This window comes from Chanos chanos, chromosome 12 (genome assembly GCF_902362185.1).
Source record: "Chanos chanos chromosome 12, fChaCha1.1, whole genome shotgun sequence".
NCBI classification, from domain to species: Eukaryota; Metazoa; Chordata; class Actinopteri; order Gonorynchiformes; family Chanidae; genus Chanos; species Chanos chanos.
Genome location: NC_044506.1, coordinates 4,407,740 through 4,431,898, shown reverse-complemented (window position 1 = coordinate 4,431,898; position 24,159 = coordinate 4,407,740). Strand labels below are relative to the sequence as shown.

The window sequence follows — 24,159 nt, the reverse complement described above, 5'->3', positions numbered from 1 at the left end:
AAACTTCCTGCCAGTTAAAGTTGAAGACTAAACACTGTGCCTGATCAGTTCCACTCAGTGAAGATCAACTCATTCTGTATGCATTATGATTGCACTCAGCCTGCTTGGATGTCAAACCCATTGCACATACCTCCTGTCAGCTCCTTACATTTGATCAAACCTTTTTGTAACCACTTGAAGTAATACTTATCAGGAAGGCCCAGTTATAACATGTCTTTTTTTATACATGGCCACAAGGTGTCACAGTAACCCTTTTTTCACCATGCAGCTTTTGTGTTTACACAATCAATTTAATGAAACTGAAATTGTTTTGTTGTTAGGTTCCCTTTTATATTGTAGGTGTTTGCTCTAAGGAAACAATTCAGAGAGTCTCCAGGTTTCATCTCTGTGAGATAAAGAAAGTGCTCCAGAAATGTTTAGTAGGTTTAGTGACATTGAAACAAGTTTGATACATCTGATTTATACACCCTTCAGCATTTAAGTTAGTTTAAGTTTTACTTTATTTGTCCACATAATGGATAAATTTGAAATTTGACCCATCCAGGGTAGTGATGAGCACACGAGCACACACACACACAGAGCAGTGGGCAGCCGCAATGCAGCACTCAGGGAGCGGTTGAGGGTTAGGGGCCTTGCTCAAGGGCACCTCAGCTGCGCGTACTGTGGGAGGGGAAAGCACTGCCCCCCCGCCCGCATTTTCCTGCCAGTTCTGGGGCTCGAATCGGCAACCTTTCGGTACCAACCTGGCCTCGCTAACCTTTAAGCCACGGCTGCCGGCTACACCTTTGAGAGAGCAGGTGATGCGAACCCCGTCCGTATCCCCTGACTAGTTCTGATGATCAGATCGGGAGAGAACTAGAGAAGATCCCAGTGAAACTGCTGGGCCTGACACCACAGGCTCTGTTGTGCTGAGGACATATGTTGACCAGCTATATTCAGTTCAGTTAAGTGCAAACACATATCTTTCTTATGGTAAATATTTCATTATATTTGTTAAACAACTCAGTTTTAAATCATTATAGACCTGCAGACTTGACATCACATGGCATGAAAAGCTACAAGTTAGTTGTTTAAAGTGTCTGAAGATTTCATTTGATTATGTTCTCATTGGCTTGAAATTGGATGGCTGAAATCTATGAGAATTATGGCATATCTACGAGACACGATTGATAGTAGTTTAGCAAATTCCCCAAGTAGCTCAGAGTTATGACCTTTAATAAACTGTGTTCAAATCTGAATATGGGCAGATAGAGAAGGTTGTTTCATGACAGTTTCATTTTGTAACAGGTTATTTCTACTCTCACTGAAAAGGAGGGTGACTGAGAGTGCAGTGTGAGGTGTGCTGCTCCCTGTGTCACTATGCCTTTGCGCTGTTTCAGGGACCTTGCTGTCACCGTGGGGTGTCGGTCAGAACACAATCCAAGCATCCAATTTGGGGTTTTTGATATTTATTAAAACGCACAGCACGACATGAGCACACTTAAATGACAAAAAAGGGGGTTTGGTTGAGATGGTCTGGTTTAGGTATAGGTATGTGGATGTATGTGTGTGTGTGTGTGTGTGGTTTCTGGAAATAAACATATAAAACATAATGGATAAGTAGTTAAAGATGGATGTAAACATAAACATAAATACATATACATACACATGAACAACACTATTTACAGGGAATATTTGGTTACATGACTAGATAACTGTAATAACTTGTTGCCGGTCCGCGTTCATGAGCCCACTAGTAGCGCTAGTGTGCGGTAACCACATTGGACTCTTAACTGTAGCATGCTACATAGCTAATGTCAGCATGCTAAGTGGCTATGCTAAGAAAATAATTCACAGGGCGCCGCCATATTGGGGCGCTACACTGTGCATGCGTGCCAATGGGACTCTGATCGTGGACCGGCACTATGGCAACAGCGGAGGGGTTACACTAAGGTCATGCACGTCACTGTACAGGTACACATGCATTGTATCGATACGGCTATGTGGCTAACAATGTTTAGCCCAACAATGTTTTGCACTTACAGTCGTCACTGACGCACACCGCATTAACTTAAACTGTCCAGGTTCTGACTCTTCTCGCCGGAGTGGGGGTTGATCTGACGATCGGGGGGGATGCGAGTCTTATATATGCTGACCTGTATCTTTAACCCTATTGGTCGTAAGGTCAGAGGGCAGCCTGGATGGACAGGTCAGCTGGCTAATCCTGACCTGGACGAGAAGTTTATGGGTGCGGTCTTTGGTGTACGTGCAACTTGTTGACTTTGGGGTGCATCGGGGGAAGGGGAAGCTCTGCCAGCCTGCTGGAAAAATACAGAACTTGCACGGTGCATTGGTTATCCAACATGTTGAAACTGGTAGTGTGAAATGATTAACCTGACTGAAAGTACTTGTGTTTAATATGAAAAATACTGAGAGGGTTAACTGACTAAATATAGATGGTGATGTTAAATGATTACTTTATGAAATTATGTAAGTGTATGTAAATCTGAGTTATACTTCCCTTGGACAACCATTTAAGCACTGTCTTCTGAGGCAGAGGTTCCCAACTGATGGCCCTTTTATACAGCCGCCCCCAAATTTGCTTGCAAATTTGCTCTACTAAAGGGCAACAGTTTCGTCAGGGGTTGTTTGCTGTATCATCTGAGATGGCTGGCAGCTCAATTAGCCGTGCCACTGGTCGCAAGTAAATCTTGTCCCTCACTTGAACACTCGCTGTCCGAACACGTCCATCTCTGCCAGTGACAACAGCTGATATTTTTCCAATAGGCCACAAAGCTCTGGGGAGCTGTGGATCCACAATCATCACGACTGTGCCTACTTTTAGACTGGGACTGTCCCTCTGCCATTTTTGTCGGGCTTGCAAATTTGGCAGATAACACTTTGTGAAATGGGCCCAGAAATGGTCCGCTAGTACCTGGCTATGACGCCACCGTCGCCTACCCAGTAGTTCGTCGTTTGGGTATGTCACTTGTGGCAAGGATGAATCAAGCCGCCCCATGAGAAGGAGATTTGGGGTGACAGGATCAGGATCTGCTATGTCCGCGGACACATATCCCAGGGGTTTTGCATTCAGGATGCCTTCCACCTCAATTAGGACTGTCCTCAGGACTTCCTCAGACACAGTTTGCACTCCTAGTGTTGTTCGGAGTGCATCCTTCACTGAGCGAATTTCCCGCTCCCATGTTCCTCCAAAGTGTGGGGCGTTTGGAGGGTTGAAATGAAACTGAATTTTCTGTCTAGCCAGCTGTACTTGTAAAGTGGGGCTCAACATGGCGAAGGCTTCTTTCAGTTCCCTCTCTCCTCCCTTGAAATTGGTGCCTTGATCTGATATCAATTCCCATGGGGTTCCTCTCCGAGCGATGAATCTTCTCAGTGCCATTAAGAAGGAGTCTGCATCTATGCTGTTGAGGAGATCAAGATGCACACTTCTAGTAGTCAGGCACTTGAAAATTATGCCCCATCTTTTCTCCGTCCTCCGGCCTAGTTTTACTGCAAAGGGTCCGAAGCAGTCCATTCCTGTAGAATAGAAGGCTGGTTTGAATAGTCGGAGCCGTGCTCGGGGTAAGTCTGCCATCTTTGGAACAACAGGTTTTGCCCTCCATTTCTGACATTCCAGGCAGCCATGCTGGTGTCACCGGATTGCCTCTCGTCCCCGCAGAATCCAGTATTTCTGTCGGATTTCTGCAAAGGTTCTCTCTGGCCCCGAGTGGTGCAGCTGATCATCATAGTCCTTGATGAGAAGCTTCGTCACCACATGGCTTGGGTCTAGTACAATGGGGTGTACAGCTGCCAGATCAGTTTGTTCAGTTTGCCTGAGTCTTCCTCCAACTCGAATCAGACGCGCAGCCTCATCCCACTCGGGTGACAGTGTGATCAGCCGGCTTTGTGGTGGCACGGGTTTGTTGTCAGCTTATTTAGTAACTGCCTTGCTTCTTCGACAGATGTGAGGCTCTGGAGGCAGTTATCTACGTAGAAACACCGTTCTACTGAGTGCCGCACATCTTCGTTCGGTTGGCTATGATCCAGAACGTGTCTTTGGAGTGTGAAGGTGGCACAGCATGGGCTGCAGGTTGTGCCGAACGGTACAACTTGCCATTCATACACACTAGGAGGAACATCTCTGGCCATGTCGCGCCAGAGGAAGCGAAGCAGGGGCTTATCTTGGGGTAGGAGGCGGACCTGGTGGAACATTCCCTTGATGTCCCCACTAATGGCTACAGCATGTTCCCTGAATCTCAGTAGCACCCCTAACAGTGATGGCCCGAGCGGTGGTCCAGGAAGTAGGAGGGTGTTCAAGTTCTGAAGTTCTGACCTTTATACTTGAATGAGCAGTCGAACACAATGCGGTTCTTCCCGTTGTGATGAACCATGTGGTGGGGAATGTACCAGGTCTCCTCTGCTGCCTCAACCTCCCTAGGACCCAGCTTGGTAACGTAACCTGCTTTCTCCAATTTTTCTACCTCCTCAGGATTGGGAAGTTTTCCATTCGAAGCAAGGGGGTTGCATACCGGTCCACTCCATCAACTGTAATTCTAACCGTTTTTTCCTCCAGTATGTCGACTGCCTTACGGTCTTGCCTGGTTCTGGTTACCAATTTCTCACTCCGGTATGGCACTGTGTCTAGTTGCCATAGTTTCTCGACGTGGCGATAAAGTTCAGCTGCCGGGGAAACAATGGAGGTCAGCAGACATTGTGTTGCACGGACTGGATTATGAAAGTCTCTTGCGGGCCCTTGCAGTGTCCAGCCTAGCCTGGTCCTGATTGCTGCGGGCCCCCCCCAAGTGGGCCCAGTCTGACTGGCTCAACAGGAGTGATGAGGTGAGTGTTGTCGGCTCCAATCAGCAACAGTGGTGACACTTTATTGAGCGTCTCTAGTGGAAGTCCTTGCAGGTGACGGTACCTCTTCTGGAGGGAGGCAGCAGGGTGTGAGTGCTCTGCTAGTGTGAGGTGATTGGCAGTGAAGGCGTGACGAATCCTGTATGTCTTTCTTTGGTTCGCCACTGGTGAGACTGTGAAGGATACAGATGACCCATGCAGTACCTTCACATCCTGTCGGACGGTCCTCAGTGCCAAGTCCTCCGCTTCACCTTGTAACTGCAGCTGTTGGGCTGCAGACTGGAGGAGGATTGTGCGCTCAGACCCGTCATCCAGCACTGCATATGTTTCCAGTGACCTTTCTCCATGGCGCAAGATGACCTTGATGACTTTAAGGAGCACATGGTTGCAGTTACTGGGACGATCTAAATACAGGGTCTTCACTGCCGAGTTCACCAGGCACGTACTCTCGCTGGGTCTCTGGTTGATGTCGTGAAGGACCTGCAGGTGCTTCCCGTTACAGATCCGACACGGCTTCTTGAGGGTGCACTGCGCTGCCTGGTGGGTGCGCGCACATCGCCAGCACCTTCTGTTGTCCTTTATCCAGGCTATCTTTCTCTCAGTGGAGAGCTGTTTAAAGTCAGAGCACTGACTTAGATGATGGTCAGAGTTATCGCAGTAAGGGCAATAGGATTGGAACTTTACCTTCTGTTGTGATGGTGGGGGAACTGCTGACAGGGACTTCGAGGCAGGAATGGATTTTTCTACACCATGCAGAATTGTTGTAGGCTGATGCTTGGGCTTTAGCAGGGGCCTGTCCCTCCGTGTTGCTGGAGGCTGTTCTCTCCTAGGTTGGCACCTTGTTTCCAATTGCAGCCAGGTGGAGAAGTCTAGGAGGGTGTAGGCCATAGTCTCTGGTTTGAGCTTACTGATGTGCCTCTTAAATCGGCAGAACTGGTCCGTTGGCAGCTTCTCCAGTAGGCGCTCCACAAGAGAACCACAGGCCAGCTCCGCCTGCCCCTGTCCGCCTAGGGTCTGCAACAGTCCCACAAGTGAATGGATGCGGAGGGCGAAATCGTCAAATGCCTGTCCATCTCCAGGTCGAATGGGAGGCAAATCCATGATGGCCTTGATTTCTCGGGAGGCTAGCTGGCGGGGTTGACCGTACCTCTCATCTAGCGCTCTGACGGCTCGAGTGAATGGGTCCGGTGCTTGAGAGAAGGCCAGCGCCAGGCGTCGGGCTTTGTCTACTTTCAGGTGCTCCAGGAGGACGTGGTACTTGTACTGTTCTGTCTCTTCTGGATCGAGCAGGTTGTTTAATGCCATCCTCAGCATGGTGTACTCTGTCTCATCCTCCTTGGTGAAGTCTGGAAAGGTGGGTCCCACTACCCGGCTGTAGGAGTGTCTCCGCACCACAGGGGACACTGTTGTCTTTGATGGTGCTGTCGCCGTCACCTCAGGCTGAAACGTGGGCCAGTACGGGCTGGGGTAGGCGGCGCTGGGCTGAGGGTAAGGTGTCAGGTATGAGGGCATACCCATCACTGGTCCAGGCGGCCAGTACATAGGTGGATATGGTAAATGTGGCTGACCAGGTACTGCTGCTGGCTGCTGTTCGGTTTGGGGTGCTGCCAGGGGTTCTTCCTTCGTTGGATGAGGATGTGGCAGTGGTGAGAACGGCAGCTGCGGCAGTGATGTATCGGAGGCAGCCACATCTGTCTGTTTGGGCTCAAATGAATTGTCTCTAGGCGGTAGGTGGTACAGTGCGGAAGACACAGAGGAGGGATCTCGGCTGACAGGTGGTGGAGACTGGACTGACTGTGGCAGCTGCAGGCGCTGTAGGTGTGTTGTTAGCTCCTGCACAATGGCTGGGTTGGCAGTTGGTTGGACTGGTAGGACTTTAGCCTCCCGTGGTGTTGACCGTCTTGAGGAATGGCGAGAGGATCGGGAGCTGTATGGCGTGGATGTTGAAGAGCGCTCCAACACACGCTCGAGAAGGGCGCTTTGCTTCTTCATCGTCTCCAACAGTTGCTGCATGAGCTCCTCTTGGCCTCCAGTCGCTGCTGGGGACTGCCCCTGGGCTGCAGGTACTGATGGTCCGAGGGGGGTCATCTCGGCCTGTCCCTCTTGGCGCCTAATTCTCTCCTCTTCGTGCTCATGTGCGTGCATGCGTGCATACTGTACTTCATAGCCCTCAAGGTGGGCAGGGCGGCGGGTACCCTGTGAGGACGATGTGGGGGGGATGGAGCTGGAGTTGGATGCTGAGACATTTCCACGGCAACAACACTGATCCGGCTCGAAGGACCATGAAAAGGAGGGTGACTGAGAGTGCAGTGTGAGGTGTGCTGCTCCCTGTGTCACTATGCCTTTGCGCTGTTTCAGGGACCTTGCTGTCACCGTGGGGTGTCGGTCAGAACACAATCCAAGCATCCAATTTGGGGTTTTTGATATTTATTAAAACGCACAGCACGACATGAGCACACTTAAATGACAAAAAAGGGGGTTTGGTTGAGATGGTCTGGTTTAGGTATAGGTATGTGGATGTATGTGTGTGTGTGTGTGTGTGGTTTCTGGAAATAAACATATAAAACATAATGGATAAGTAGTTAAAGATGGATGTAAACATAAACATAAATACATATACATACACATGAACAACACTATTTACAGGGAATATTTGGTTACATGACTAGATAACTGTAATAACTTGTTGCCGGTCCGCGTTCATGAGCCCACTAGTAGCGCTAGTGTGCGGTAACCACATTGGACTCTTAACTGTAGCATGCTACATAGCTAATGTCAGCATGCTAAGTGGCTATGCTAAGAAAATAATTCACAGGGCGCCGCCATATTGGGGCGCTACACTGTGCATGCGTGCCAATGGGACTCTGATCGTGGACCGGCACTATGGCAACAGCGGAGGGGTTACACTAAGGTCATGCACGTCACTGTACAGGTACACATGCATTGTATCGATACGGCTATGTGGCTAACAATGTTTAGCCCAACAATGTTTTGCACTTACAGTCGTCACTGACGCACACCGCATTAACTTAAACTGTCCAGGTTCTGACTCTTCTCGCCGGAGTGGGGGTTGATCTGACGATCGGGGGGGATGCGAGTCTTATATATGCTGACCTGTATCTTTAACCCTATTGGTCGTAAGGTCAGAGGGCAGCCTGGATGGACAGGTCAGCTGGCTAATCCTGACCTGGACGAGAAGTTTATGGGTGCGGTCTTTGGTGTACGTGCAACTTGTTGACTTTGGGGTGCATCGGGGGAAGGGGAAGCTCTGCCAGCCTGCTGGAAAAATACAGAACTTGCACGGTGCATTGGTTATCCAACATGTTGAAACTGGTAGTGTGAAATGATTAACCTGACTGAAAGTACTTGTGTTTAATATGAAAAATACTGAGAGGGTTAACTGACTAAATATAGATGGTGATGTTAAATGATTACTTTATGAAATTATGTAAGTGTATGTAAATCTGAGTTATACTTCCCTTGGACAACCATTTAAGCACTGTCTTCTGAGGCAGAGGTTCCCAACTGATGGCCCTTTTATACAGCCGCCCCCAAATTTGCTTGCAAATTTGCTCTACTAAAGGGCAACAGTTTCGTCAGGGGTTGTTTGCTGTATCATCTGAGATGGCTGGCAGCTCAATTAGCCGTGCCACTGGTCGCAAGTAAATCTTGTCCCTCACTTGAACACTCGCTGTCCGAACACGTCCATCTCTGCCAGTGACAACAGCTGATATTTTTCCAATAGGCCACAAAGCTCTGGGGAGCTGTGGATCCACAATCATCACGACTGTGCCTACTTTTAGACTGGGACTGTCCCTCTGCCATTTTTGTCGGGCTTGCAAATTTGGCAGATAACACTTTGTGAAATGGGCCCAGAAATGGTCCGCTAGTACCTGGCTATGACGCCACCGTCGCCTACCCAGTAGTTCGTCGTTTGGGTATGTCACTTGTGGCAAGGATGAATCAAGCCGCCCCATGAGAAGGAGATTTGGGGTGACAGGATCAGGATCTGCTATGTCCGCGGACACATATCCCAGGGGTTTTGCATTCAGGATGCCTTCCACCTCAATTAGGACTGTCCTCAGGACTTCCTCAGACACAGTTTGCACTCCTAGTGTTGTTCGGAGTGCATCCTTCACTGAGCGAATTTCCCGCTCCCATGTTCCTCCAAAGTGTGGGGCGTTTGGAGGGTTGAAATGAAACTGAATTTTCTGTCTAGCCAGCTGTACTTGTAAAGTGGGGCTCAACATGGCGAAGGCTTCTTTCAGTTCCCTCTCTCCTCCCTTGAAATTGGTGCCTTGATCTGATATCAATTCCCATGGGGTTCCTCTCCGAGCGATGAATCTTCTCAGTGCCATTAAGAAGGAGTCTGCATCTATGCTGTTGAGGAGATCAAGATGCACACTTCTAGTAGTCAGGCACTTGAAAATTATGCCCCATCTTTTCTCCGTCCTCCGGCCTAGTTTTACTGCAAAGGGTCCGAAGCAGTCCATTCCTGTAGAATAGAAGGCTGGTTTGAATAGTCGGAGCCGTGCTCGGGGTAAGTCTGCCATCTTTGGAACAACAGGTTTTGCCCTCCATTTCTGACATTCCAGGCAGCCATGCTGGTGTCACCGGATTGCCTCTCGTCCCCGCAGAATCCAGTATTTCTGTCGGATTTCTGCAAAGGTTCTCTCTGGCCCCGAGTGGTGCAGCTGATCATCATAGTCCTTGATGAGAAGCTTCGTCACCACATGGCTTGGGTCTAGTACAATGGGGTGTACAGCTGCCAGATCAGTTTGTTCAGTTTGCCTGAGTCTTCCTCCAACTCGAATCAGACGCGCAGCCTCATCCCACTCGGGTGACAGTGTGATCAGCCGGCTTTGTGGTGGCACGGGTTTGTTGTCAGCTTATTTAGTAACTGCCTTGCTTCTTCGACAGATGTGAGGCTCTGGAGGCAGTTATCTACGTAGAAACACCGTTCTACTGAGTGCCGCACATCTTCGTTCGGTTGGCTATGATCCAGAACGTGTCTTTGGAGTGTGAAGGTGGCACAGCATGGGCTGCAGGTTGTGCCGAACGGTACAACTTGCCATTCATACACACTAGGAGGAACATCTCTGGCCATGTCGCGCCAGAGGAAGCGAAGCAGGGGCTTATCTTGGGGTAGGAGGCGGACCTGGTGGAACATTCCCTTGATGTCCCCACTAATGGCTACAGCATGTTCCCTGAATCTCAGTAGCACCCCTAACAGTGATGGCCCGAGCGGTGGTCCAGGAAGTAGGAGGGTGTTCAAGTTCTGAAGTTCTGACCTTTATACTTGAATGAGCAGTCGAACACAATGCGGTTCTTCCCGTTGTGATGAACCATGTGGTGGGGAATGTACCAGGTCTCCTCTGCTGCCTCAACCTCCCTAGGACCCAGCTTGGTAACGTAACCTGCTTTCTCCAATTTTTCTACCTCCTCAGGATTGGGAAGTTTTCCATTCGAAGCAAGGGGGTTGCATACCGGTCCACTCCATCAACTGTAATTCTAACCGTTTTTTCCTCCAGTATGTCGACTGCCTTACGGTCTTGCCTGGTTCTGGTTACCAATTTCTCACTCCGGTATGGCACTGTGTCTAGTTGCCATAGTTTCTCGACGTGGCGATAAAGTTCAGCTGCCGGGGAAACAATGGAGGTCAGCAGACATTGTGTTGCACGGACTGGATTATGAAAGTCTCTTGCGGGCCCTTGCAGTGTCCAGCCTAGCCTGGTCCTGATTGCTGCGGGCCCCCCCCAAGTGGGCCCAGTCTGACTGGCTCAACAGGAGTGATGAGGTGAGTGTTGTCGGCTCCAATCAGCAACAGTGGTGACACTTTATTGAGCGTCTCTAGTGGAAGTCCTTGCAGGTGACGGTACCTCTTCTGGAGGGAGGCAGCAGGGTGTGAGTGCTCTGCTAGTGTGAGGTGATTGGCAGTGAAGGCGTGACGAATCCTGTATGTCTTTCTTTGGTTCGCCACTGGTGAGACTGTGAAGGATACAGATGACCCATGCAGTACCTTCACATCCTGTCGGACGGTCCTCAGTGCCAAGTCCTCCGCTTCACCTTGTAACTGCAGCTGTTGGGCTGCAGACTGGAGGAGGATTGTGCGCTCAGACCCGTCATCCAGCACTGCATATGTTTCCAGTGACCTTTCTCCATGGCGCAAGATGACCTTGATGACTTTAAGGAGCACATGGTTGCAGTTACTGGGACGATCTAAATACAGGGTCTTCACTGCCGAGTTCACCAGGCACGTACTCTCGCTGGGTCTCTGGTTGATGTCGTGAAGGACCTGCAGGTGCTTCCCGTTACAGATCCGACACGGCTTCTTGAGGGTGCACTGCGCTGCCTGGTGGGTGCGCGCACATCGCCAGCACCTTCTGTTGTCCTTTATCCAGGCTATCTTTCTCTCAGTGGAGAGCTGTTTAAAGTCAGAGCACTGACTTAGATGATGGTCAGAGTTATCGCAGTAAGGGCAATAGGATTGGAACTTTACCTTCTGTTGTGATGGTGGGGGAACTGCTGACAGGGACTTCGAGGCAGGAATGGATTTTTCTACACCATGCAGAATTGTTGTAGGCTGATGCTTGGGCTTTAGCAGGGGCCTGTCCCTCCGTGTTGCTGGAGGCTGTTCTCTCCTAGGTTGGCACCTTGTTTCCAATTGCAGCCAGGTGGAGAAGTCTAGGAGGGTGTAGGCCATAGTCTCTGGTTTGAGCTTACTGATGTGCCTCTTAAATCGGCAGAACTGGTCCGTTGGCAGCTTCTCCAGTAGGCGCTCCACAAGAGAACCACAGGCCAGCTCCGCCTGCCCCTGTCCGCCTAGGGTCTGCAACAGTCCCACAAGTGAATGGATGCGGAGGGCGAAATCGTCAAATGCCTGTCCATCTCCAGGTCGAATGGGAGGCAAATCCATGATGGCCTTGATTTCTCGGGAGGCTAGCTGGCGGGGTTGACCGTACCTCTCATCTAGCGCTCTGACGGCTCGAGTGAATGGGTCCGGTGCTTGAGAGAAGGCCAGCGCCAGGCGTCGGGCTTTGTCTACTTTCAGGTGCTCCAGGAGGACGTGGTACTTGTACTGTTCTGTCTCTTCTGGATCGAGCAGGTTGTTTAATGCCATCCTCAGCATGGTGTACTCTGTCTCATCCTCCTTGGTGAAGTCTGGAAAGGTGGGTCCCACTACCCGGCTGTAGGAGTGTCTCCGCACCACAGGGGACACTGTTGTCTTTGATGGTGCTGTCGCCGTCACCTCAGGCTGAAACGTGGGCCAGTACGGGCTGGGGTAGGCGGCGCTGGGCTGAGGGTAAGGTGTCAGGTATGAGGGCATACCCATCACTGGTCCAGGCGGCCAGTACATAGGTGGATATGGTAAATGTGGCTGACCAGGTACTGCTGCTGGCTGCTGTTCGGTTTGGGGTGCTGCCAGGGGTTCTTCCTTCGTTGGATGAGGATGTGGCAGTGGTGAGAACGGCAGCTGCGGCAGTGATGTATCGGAGGCAGCCACATCTGTCTGTTTGGGCTCAAATGAATTGTCTCTAGGCGGTAGGTGGTACAGTGCGGAAGACACAGAGGAGGGATCTCGGCTGACAGGTGGTGGAGACTGGACTGACTGTGGCAGCTGCAGGCGCTGTAGGTGTGTTGTTAGCTCCTGCACAATGGCTGGGTTGGCAGTTGGTTGGACTGGTAGGACTTTAGCCTCCCGTGGTGTTGACCGTCTTGAGGAATGGCGAGAGGATCGGGAGCTGTATGGCGTGGATGTTGAAGAGCGCTCCAACACACGCTCGAGAAGGGCGCTTTGCTTCTTCATCGTCTCCAACAGTTGCTGCATGAGCTCCTCTTGGCCTCCAGTCGCTGCTGGGGACTGCCCCTGGGCTGCAGGTACTGATGGTCCGAGGGGGGTCATCTCGGCCTGTCCCTCTTGGCGCCTAATTCTCTCCTCTTCGTGCTCATGTGCGTGCATGCGTGCATACTGTACTTCATAGCCCTCAAGGTGGGCAGGGCGGCGGGTACCCTGTGAGGACGATGTGGGGGGGATGGAGCTGGAGTTGGATGCTGAGACATTTCCACGGCAACAACACTGATCCGGCTCGAAGGACCATGAAAAGGAGGGTGACTGAGAGTGCAGTGTGAGGTGTGCTGCTCCCTGTGTCACTATGCCTTTGCGCTGTTTCAGGGACCTTGCTGTCACCGTGGGGTGTCGGTCAGAACACAATCCAAGCATCCAATTTGGGGTTTTTGATATTTATTAAAACGCACAGCACGACATGAGCACACTTAAATGACAAAAAAGGGGGTTTGGTTGAGATGGTCTGGTTTAGGTATAGGTATGTGGATGTATGTGTGTGTGTGTGTGTGTGGTTTCTGGAAATAAACATATAAAACATAATGGATAAGTAGTTAAAGATGGATGTAAACATAAACATAAATACATATACATACACATGAACAACACTATTTACAGGGAATATTTGGTTACATGACTAGATAACTGTAATAACTTGTTGCCGGTCCGCGTTCATGAGCCCACTAGTAGCGCTAGTGTGCGGTAACCACATTGGACTCTTAACTGTAGCATGCTACATAGCTAATGTCAGCATGCTAAGTGGCTATGCTAAGAAAATAATTCACAGGGCGCCGCCATATTGGGGCGCTACACTGCGCATGCGTGCCAATGGGACTCTGATCGTGGACCGGCACTATGGCAACAGCGGAGGGGTTACACTAAGGTCATGCACGTCACTGTACAGGTACACATGCATTGTATCGATATGGCTATGTGGCTATAACGTACAGGCAAGGACTAGCATACATATAAATACGTATCTTAGTGACGGCAGACGGCAGGGAAATTACAGCGATCATACATGCAACCGTTACTAATGAAAATACTAATAAAGACATGCATACATATATAACAACTATATACAGTTAATTACAAATCTTCCCCTTATTACGAAAGATGCACCCTTAGCCCAACAATGTTTTGCACTTACAGTCGTCACTGACGCACACCGCATTAACTTAAACTGTCCAGGTTCTGACTCTTCTCGCCGGAGTGGGGGTTGATCTGACGATCGGGGGGGATGCTAGTCTTATATATGCTGACCTGTATCTTTAACCCTATTGGTCGTAAGGTCAGAGGGCAGCCTGGATGGACAGGTCAGCTGGCTAATCCTGACCTGGACGAGAAGTTTATGGGTGCGGTCTTTGGTGTACGTGCAACTTGTTGACTTTGGGGTGCATCGGGGGGAGGGGGAGCTCTGCCAGCCTGCTGGAAAAATACAGAACTTGCACGGTGCATTGGTTATCCAACATGTTGAAACTGGTAGTGTGAAATGATTAACCTGACTGAAAGTACTTGTGTTTAATATGAAAAATACTGAGAGGGTTAACTGACTAAATATAGATGGTGATGTTAAATGATTACTTTATGAAATTATGTAAGTGTATGTAAATCTGAGTTATACTTCCCTTGGACAACCATTTAAGCACTGTCTTCTGAGGCAGAGGTTCCCAACTGATGGCCCTTTTATACACTCACTATTGTGTTTTGCCTCACTGACAGGCAGTCTGGGCCTGGGAATCGAACCAGCAACCCTCCAGTCACAAGCCCGGTTCTCTACCCTTTAGACCACAGCTGCCCCCATCAGCGCACTGGAGTATTTCCAGCCATATATAGAGGGTCGCCATGTGATGGCGTTTCCTGACCACAGCAGTCTTTGCTGGTTAATGTCTTGTCCAAACCCAGCAGGCTGGCTGGCTAGATGCTGCCTCAGATTACAGGACTTTGACTTCAGCATCGTTCACAAGCCAGGAATTGACATCAAGGTATCTGACACTCTCTCTAGTAATCCTCTGCCAGGTGAAGGTGAACCAGCCGACCTCTTACCTCATTATGCGGTCATTTCTGGCCTCGACTTATGTTCTCTCACCCCAGTGATGCTAACGGATCGCTCCCATATGAGGAACCTACAGTTAGATGATCCAGTGACTGGCCCACCGCTCTGTACCTTGGAAAATGCCTCTAGTATGGAGGAGGGAGAATGTCCATAATATATACTCCCAGACGGTCTCCTGTTCTTTAATGACCCTAAGGCACACTGTGGGATGCACCCCCTGAAGCAGCTGAAGCTTATAGCCCCCCACTGCTATCCGAGGAATGCTCCTAAAATATTATCATGACTACCCCACTGCTGGACACTTAGAGGTCACCAAAACTTTAGCACGAATCAAGTCCAGAATCTTCTGGCCACAGATATACTCAGACATCAAAAGATGTGTCATTAGCTGTGAAATCTCCCAACTCACGAAGCCAAGCCAGTGAAAAGCTGCTGGGCTTATGATTCCCATCCATCCACAAAGGCCTTGGGAATATGTGGGAGTTGACTGTGTTGGTCCCCTGCCACGTACCCGCAATGGAAATGCCTACCTGTTGGTCTTCGTAGACTATTTTTCAAAGTGGGTTGAAGTGAGCGCTGTTAAGGAGGCTACAGCCCAGGTTGCGACAGTTTCTGACTGACGTAGTTGCGTGTCATGGTCCCCCTACTTACCTCATATCGGATCAGGGATCTCCCGTTACTGCAGAACTCTTTCAGAATGTTGTGTCTGCTCTGGGGACAGAGCATAGACTCACAACTACCTACCACCCCCAGACAAATGCAACGGAACGCGTGAACCGCACGCTGAGAACAGTCATCTGTTCTTATGTAGGGAATAAGCACACGTCCTAGGATAAGTATATCCCCCAGATATGCTTTGCTCTATGAACAGTGCCACATCAGAGTACAGGTTTAAGCCCCTCTATGATGCTGTATGGCCATGAGCTGGACACACCTCTTGATTTGATTAGCCAGCTGACACAGGAAGGAATGGAGGGTTCTGAGATGGCCCACCCTGAAATATTGCAGGCCTCATCAAAGCAAAGCTGGCCCCTCTGTATACTGGGTGTTGTGGAGTGACGGGTGATATTCTTGGGTGATGGTAAAAAAACATAAAAAACTGGCTCCGCCACAATAGCACTTTAGTGCAACGATGTGTATTTACAGTGCTATCCAAAACAGCCCAACAACGCAAAAAATCCAAACATGGTGTAAAATGTTGGCAAAAAGATTTGGCAAAACAAAGAGAAAAATCAAAACGAAAGTACTCAAATTTACATATATACATACAGCGTTTACCACTCATTACACAAAGGTCCTACCATGACCGATCTCTCGGTGGAACTAAACTCTAGACACCCAGGGGCTCTCTTTCAATCATCTGCCCTGCCCCCAGCTCATACCATAGGTAAGACTGAAAGGTAAAATACATTCCTTTACCCTCATATCCCCAGCCAACTATAAAAAAGTCACATTTAATACACACATCTAAACTTGATGATCACAGCACATAACATAATGAATAACACATTTAATAAATTGTATACTTTCAACCAATGAAAAGTAGTAAAAAGTGGCCGAAACATCACATGTGGGATAAGAGAGGAGTGCAGGCAAACCACGTCTTAGTGCAGTTTATAGTCTAGCATTAGCCATCTAGTCATAGCCAATACTGTCTTCAATAGCCTGTTTGTAGCACTTAATCTTTTATAAGAGATTTTGGCCAAATGTGTTCAACGACACATATAGCTACAATAAACTTTGTAACCTGTAAATTGATGATAACGTAATGCTATGCACCTCAGATGCGGCCGTACTAATCTATGACATACATAACACGTATAGAATCGTGTGTTGTATGTCTTGCATGCGTCATTATATTAAGACACAACACCAGCTTTGAAGACATGGTGTTCAATTATTTTAAAAACACAGGGGTTTTTTCACCTACTGAAAAGTAACAGTTTTACAGCAGTTCTACGGCTCAACTTGATCCCTGGGGAAATCCCAGGAAATAGCCTAAGTAAGAAATAATAAGTAATTAATAATTATATTTTTCTATGTTATAGCAGAGACACTGGAATAGTGTGTGTGTGTGTGTGTGTGTGTGTGTGTGTGGCAGGGTGCACCCCACTGTAGGTGGGGGGTGGGGATCACAATGCTGGGCTTAACATCGTGATGACTGCCAGCCATCGACAACGGACAGTGGCATCGTCCGTTGGCCCAACCCTAGTGACAATGACCTGCCTGACTTGACTCAGTCTCACACTATCGATGATGCTGACAGCTGTATCCCAGACGGGAATCTGACTCTAACAGGATACTCAGCAGTGGGTGCCAGTACAGTTTAAGGCTCAGTTAATGGGTTACCCATAATTGGTCTTACAACAGGTGGACAAATCCTCTCCACACTCAAAGGATGGACCTAAAGTAAAAGTTTGTCATTCACATTTTTACACTTATTAGTCAAACAAATAGGGTTGCTTAATGGGTCTGAAACGCCCCCCCCCCCTTTGAAAAAGTAGGAAATTTGAGTTTTGATTGTTAATTATGGTTTGTTTATTGCACAAAGAAAAAAAAATCTGCCCATAGGTAAAGTATATTGTGTACAATGTGTCACCAGGGTGACACAATTTTGTGTTTTTTTTCTTTTAATGTACTGTGATCTGGTCATTGGACCAGAATGTTTGATTGTTTCCTGTTGGATATTTGTATTACTGAGGATGCTGTTGGATTTTGAAAATGTTTGTTACATAAAAAGGGGTACTGTGCTGGCTTATGTTATGCCTGTGGAGGGTGTTTGGTTTTTCCTTTGTTTTTTGCTCTCAGCTGCCATGTGTGACTGTAACCGATGTGAAACTGTGTTAGTCACCTCCTCCAAACTGTGTCTAGCTTTCCTATTGTATAGCTGGTTGGACAGCACGGCTAAGTTCAGCCTTTATTCTTTTGGGCTGGGGGACTCTGTAACAGTCATAGTGTGCTGTGCCTTTAAGACAGCTCTGTTCTCCCACCTCTTCCATGGTGTCTCCAGTCTTCAACCTATGAAGCTAAAGTGTCACAAGCTGATAATGGAAATTTAGTGACAACAGCCAATCATTACCAGGGTCTGCATCACAGTGACACATACTGAGAGTTGGGTTTAAATCTATGGTTATTCTGGGGGTTTGTAATACTAACTCAAATAAGGCTTGATCAAACCAGACCAATCTTGATTGACTTGTCGCTTCTGTGAATTGTTTATACCAAGGTCTTGGTATAAATGTAATCAAATGAATGGATAAATGACAGTGTAATGATGCTGAGAGATGGTCGTAACAGTATCACAAGACGTTCCAGACATAGATGCAGAATAAGCTCTATTGGCACATATGAAGCTGGTATGGCTTAAGTGCTGCTCCCACAGAGACAGAACCATAGGGAGAATGCTATGCCATAGTTTTTGATGCAAAAAATTCAGACAACCCATCTAGAGACAACATGCCTGTATATAAAATAGCCTCCTAAAGGCATCGATGATGCCTGTGATCTGTTCAAGTCAAAGTTGGTCACTGTTGTTTAGGTCGGTGCCCTCAGATGGTCTCATAGAAAATTCAACTCATACACTCACACCAGCTCACAAACTTAATTAGCTTGTGTGAGCTAGCCTTACATCAACATTAAAATAAACACTGACGCCTATGTAACTCTGTGCAGATTCAGACGTCTGAATAGATGACTACAATCTTTATAGCACATTATAAAAACATCTTTACAAAGGATTTCTTTGATAGTATTGTAGAAACTTCTCACAAGTTGTTTCTTCTAACCAAATGAGGTGTGATTCAGCATGGGCCCTTGATACTTTTTGGCATACCACAATCATGCACTTACAGGATGTACATGCTAAGTTTGTCCTTTTAACTTAACACATTGGGACTGTGTGTGAATAGCACAAACACAGACTCTTGCATGCTGTCTGTGGGTACATAGCAATAATTTTGTTGAAAAGAGAACTAGACCCAGTTTTGTTTCCATTTAAAAAACATTACCTACTGCTCTCTGAGAATCTTCAGTCAGATGTGTTTCAATGTTTCTTAAGTATGACATTAAAGCTTCTCTTGAGGCCTGTAGGCAAGGCATCTCATCTTATATAGCCCAAGATTGGAGTGGTCTACAGGACTGTGCTAAAAGTTGTGAACCTTGTAGTTCTTACTTGAAACAAATGAATAGCTTTTTGATCTTCTCAAGTGGCAATATCCTCACTACAGGGCACCTACAGGGAATGAGGTGTTCATGGATGAGGGCATTCTGCATATGGTAAGTCTGGTGAGACCAAGATGCCATGCCGCCATTTAATTTGTTGTGTGATGGAGCCTTGTGTGAAATCTTCAGCCCAATCTTCTTGAAGGCGTGATTTCAGGGCATCTGCTGTAAACATGATAGCCTTTTTAGAGCCTTCATAAATCTATACATAGATATCCACTGGTGCTCTCACAGGAGTAGAGTCAACCAAACAGTTGCCTTCTTTAAGTTCTTACATCTTTTCAGTTCAAAGATGTTTCCTCTTACAAGGTTGGGTGTGGTTTAGAAAGAAGAGAAATGCATATTAAAGCACTGATATAAAATTAACTCCAATTGACTGGTTCCATAAATCAATAATATTGAGCAATATTGAACACTTCCACCATTTACCACAGGAGGGCTTGCACTGCTCAAATGGAATCAATGACAACATGTTAAGATAACAAGTGTGACAGGTACCCTGATGTCGCTGCGCAAACAATAAGGCCTGTTGGCTGAAATATTACCCTAAGTCAACAGCTGCTGAGCTTATAAACTTTGAATATGAGATACAAATGGCACAAAATTACCTTGAATACAAAATGCCTACTTTGGGCATGATTTTAAACAGTGTTGTGGCCAGTCACCTTAATTGTTGTAGTGTTTTCTGTGTTTTTTTGTTGGGTCTGCTCCTGTCTGGAGCAATCCACCTGGAGATCACAGGGCTCATTCCCATGTGAATGCAGTGTAGATTTTGCCCATTGCTGGCGTTTGTAAAGGTTCTTTGGAGGTTATGACTGCTGGTTCATCACAGGGCAGTTTTATGCTTGATGGGAACATACTGTGAGTTCTCTTTCGCTCAGAATGAACGTATTTCCTGTAAGCCTTAATCTTAATCTTAATCTCTAAACCTGCCTGTATGAAGTGTGTGCTAAATAAACAAAATACATTGTGGCAATAGCACAGTGGTATCACTGCCAGGGAAATGAGAAAGGACTGTGTCTTGTGTGTTGTCTAGCTGAAATGAAGTTTGCAAATAGTTTTGTATATTTCACACCGTTGTGGTCTGTTATGGATTGAGCGTGGTGGGTGAGATCCTGAATTGCATTTTGGCCCCCTGTGTATGGACTTTTCTTTGTACATAATTTCTCGCCTTTCATGAGGGAGACTGCCTCAGTTGCTGGAACCCTCCAAGAAATGGAGACCACAAAATGTCACAAATAGTGACGTGAAGGCGACTGATCACCACCATCTACATGGCATTTTAGGCCTTAATAGAGATTTGACCTACTGTATTAACCCGTTTTCACTTTATACTTCACTGCACAGTGTTATTTTGTCATGCACATAATTCTAAATAATGTTGTTTTTCCTTCAGAGGATGTATGTATTATATATGGGCTTAAATGAAATCCTCACACTCAGTTTTGCCTTTGATGATGCTTTAATGAAATGAAAAGTCAAAGTGAAGCAGTACAGCAAAGTATAAGATTAATATATTTGCAAAGTATGGATTTGCTGACTTTTTCCCTTACTCTCAAATTCACACAAATGTTCCCTGAACATTTTGACTGAAACTGTGCTTCAAAAACATGCTTATCATAACTCTCATTTACTCTTGTTTACACACAAACCCCCCCGTCCTACCTGCCCTTATGACTCCAAATGCTGAATTCATTGGTGTAATTCTGCCCTTACTCCAGCTTCCACAGATCTTTAGCCAGAATGCCATTTCTGGAGTGGAATATCTTGGCCAGTGAGGGCTCCATGGATGAGGCACCATATTCCTCACATTTTGGACCTCTTAGACTGGGAGCACATTCCACAACGTAGGAAAAGAAGAAGGTGCCATACTTAAACATACAAGTATCAGTCACCTTACCACTTCTAAGATCGAAAGAACATTTACCCAGGCGATCACTGTTCCAATAAGTGTCTTCATCATAGACTTCAAATGTGAGTTTAGTTGCCATGGAAATTTGAATGGGCCCAAACTCAAATGTCTCTGGCCAACGGGGATTGTCATTATTCATAATCACTTTAGTACGCTTAATTGTAGAACCATATGACACCTTCACAGAGCCATCTGTTTGACTTATTACATCTCCATATAAACCATTGGCACGGAGCCCACAGACTCTCAGTGTGGCAAGACCTTTTCCAGCAGGACAGCAGTTAGAGTGTATATTTTTACTTCTGTTACACACACAAGCACAACGATCCCTAGCACTGCACTGCCTTCCGATCTTACATTTTTCAGAGCAAACGTTTTGTAATGCATTGTTCTTGATGTATTTCTCCACTGCTCTCTTCAGTCCATTCCTGGCAGGATGTTTTTTATCTAAAAGCAAGTGAAGTGGCTTGAGAGAGTACGTGACCACGTCTGGTATGGTCTTCAAAGACTCCACCCATGCTTTAAGAGTACTGGGATGGGATTTGATAGAAAACATCAGATCCTCTCCATTGATGTTCCCTCCAATGATTTCTGTTTCACGGTCGTTGAACATGCTGCTGAAACTCTGTTGAGTGCCCATCTTCTTCTTCAGTTCTTGACAGTGGTGAAATTCTGCCTTCATAGTTACCTGGTTATATGTTCCGGAGGCCTCAACGTCCAAGCAGTCTTTCACCGCAGTGTCTGTTAACCCACTCATAGAAGCCTGGCAGGATTTGATTGCTGTAATGGCTTTCATTTTCCCACCCAGGGTAACCTTGGAAGTGTAATGAGTGCCATAAGTGTCAACTACTTGGTGGTAGGCCTGAGCATCATAAACGTTTGGAAGGCTTTTAATAGCTTCAAGAAAGTCTTCATGCAGAGGGGGTTTACGGGTTATTCTGTATCTGTGAAGAAATTCAACACTAGGTCAACAAATGAATGTTTAAGGGATCACAGCCCTCGTACCAAATACATTTTTAGTTTCATTTTAACTTTACCTGTAAAAGTTGCATTTGATCTGATGTTTGGTAAAACTGTACTTGTCTTCCTTAGATTTCTTCATGGCATTTGTTGCCTCTCTGGAGTGAGTTCCCCCTAAAGATGCCCCAGCCACCATTTTTAGTTCCAGACCAACTTTCCAATTATTACTGACCGATGAAGTGGAATCGTTGACGAGTGACTCGCTGGATTCATAGACCCTGCTGGAGACCTTCATGGAGCAGCGAGACTGTGCTCTCCAGTCCACCACAGCAGCAGGCAATTTCTGCTTTGCTTTGTTCATAAACTTGTTGCTCCTTAATATGCACGTGCTGTTTCCTTTGTCCCATTTTTCCATGTCAATGACGTAGGAGCCTTTTCTCTCCATTGTCACAATGTCAAAACCTTCACCACCAAAGTTGTATCCAGGGACAAAATTTGCTTCTTTGCACTGTTCTGGAGTGCCAAGCTCTTGCTCCCCAGAGATGACTTGGGAAAACTGAAGGTGGCATGCCCACCAGAAGATGAGGCAAAACTGCTTCACCGGCATTTTCTGTGTGGTCACTAAAAACACCAAGAGTGTTTCGGCCTGATTTAAAACAGGTTAGATTGATCAGGTGACGAGTGTTAGTTTTATTCAAATGGAATTCAAGTCAAAACATTCTTTTTTCAGTTTGCCAAAAGATTTTAGGAACATTACTAATGGACTAGCATAATAAGTGAGGTAGATGCTTACCTTTCACATAGAAGATGTTTGCTTCCCTGCTCCGAAGTACTGTTACATCTCCTTATATATGGGTGCAATAGGGTGGTGGGGCACTGTGGTGGTACGTGTTGCATGCTCACTCTCCAGACCTGTTATTTTGCTGCTAAAAATAACTTTGAGGTAATATCTCGTTAACCATAAAATTTTTCTGTGACTGTTTGTTTTTCGACTTCACATAACTCCTGTCATGCGCTTCTAGCGAGCCTCCTGTCATGTACAGTGAAACCCCTTCAGATCATCCAGAACCCGGCGGCGCATCTAGTTTTCCATCAGCGTAAAAGGACACATGTCACACTGTAACTCATTGACCTCCATTGGCTACCCATGGCTGTCTGAATCAAATTCAAGTCACTAATGCTTGCTTGCAGAGAGACTTCTGGGTCTACAACCATCTACCTGAACTGGCTAACACAGGCTTATGCGCCCTCTTGCCAGCTGTGCTCCTCCAAGGAACATTGTCTGGTATTGCCATCCCTACGCACAAGGTAGTCTCAGTCCAGACTGTTTTCGTTTATGGTTCCCCAATGGTGGAACAAGCTACCAACTGCCATCAGGGCAGGGGCGTCCCTCTCTTTCTTGCACTTATTTAACATTCAGAACATATTAACATACAGAACATACAGAAATTGTGTTACTTGCCCTGACGTTATTAAAGTGATGTTACGTAACACATGACGTTATTAACATGATGACACAGGAGCAATTTGTGTTGTATTAGAGAGCATAGATGAATAAATGGCATTCTTATTTCCTGTGTTTTAGTGTCTTTAATGATCTGCAGTCTAATGCATTACACTATTTCACTATTTTATTTACCGATACCTGCATTTCCTCTTTATTAATGCAACTAAAACCTGTTTCCATGAACCGGTATCATTTTACCCTATGCTAAACACTTCTTTACAGCAAATACATTTCTTATGCGTCTTAAAAGATTTGATGTGAAGTTTAAGTGTTAATTTGCATTAAACAGTTGGATGGAAACCCAGCTAGTGTTGTGACAGCATTTTATTGTGAGTTTGCTGTGACAGGGCAAGTGTTTTACGCTACTTCTGGTTAAAGTGTGCTTGATGAGTAGAAATGCGGCAGTATTTTGTGTTTTTTGACATATCCCGCTTCAATGCCGACAAAGAACAGAAGATTGGACTGGCTTGGTAATTGAGTATGCTACAGTTGCAATACGAGGGGTCTGCCATTCAATTCGGCAATAGGTTATAAGGAATGTGTAGGCTAGTGATGGACTGTGAAAGTCATGCCCGCTCACTTTTGCTGCGGTCCGTCCGAAAATAAATTTTTCGACCGTAGAGATGCCTGTAAAGAAGGACCTGCTCACAGACTCTTGCCTCCAGCTCGTCCATTTTGCTATGCGCCACATGTGCCTGGTTACATAAATTGAGAGGTGTACGACCAGCCAAAACGACACCAAAGCACACCGCCTTGACGTCATTTTGACATCACTTTTGCCGCGCGCCGTCTCGCGCAAGTGTGACAATGGCGAGTATAAACTA

General features: G+C 46.8%; 1 pseudogene; it reads right to left on the bottom strand.

Annotated features, from left to right (window-relative positions):
* Positions 1-20,617: 20,617 nt before the first annotated feature.
* LOC115825548 (perforin-1-like) lies at positions 20,618-22,435 on the bottom strand (annotated as a pseudogene).
* Positions 22,436-24,159: the final 1,724 nt, after the last annotated feature.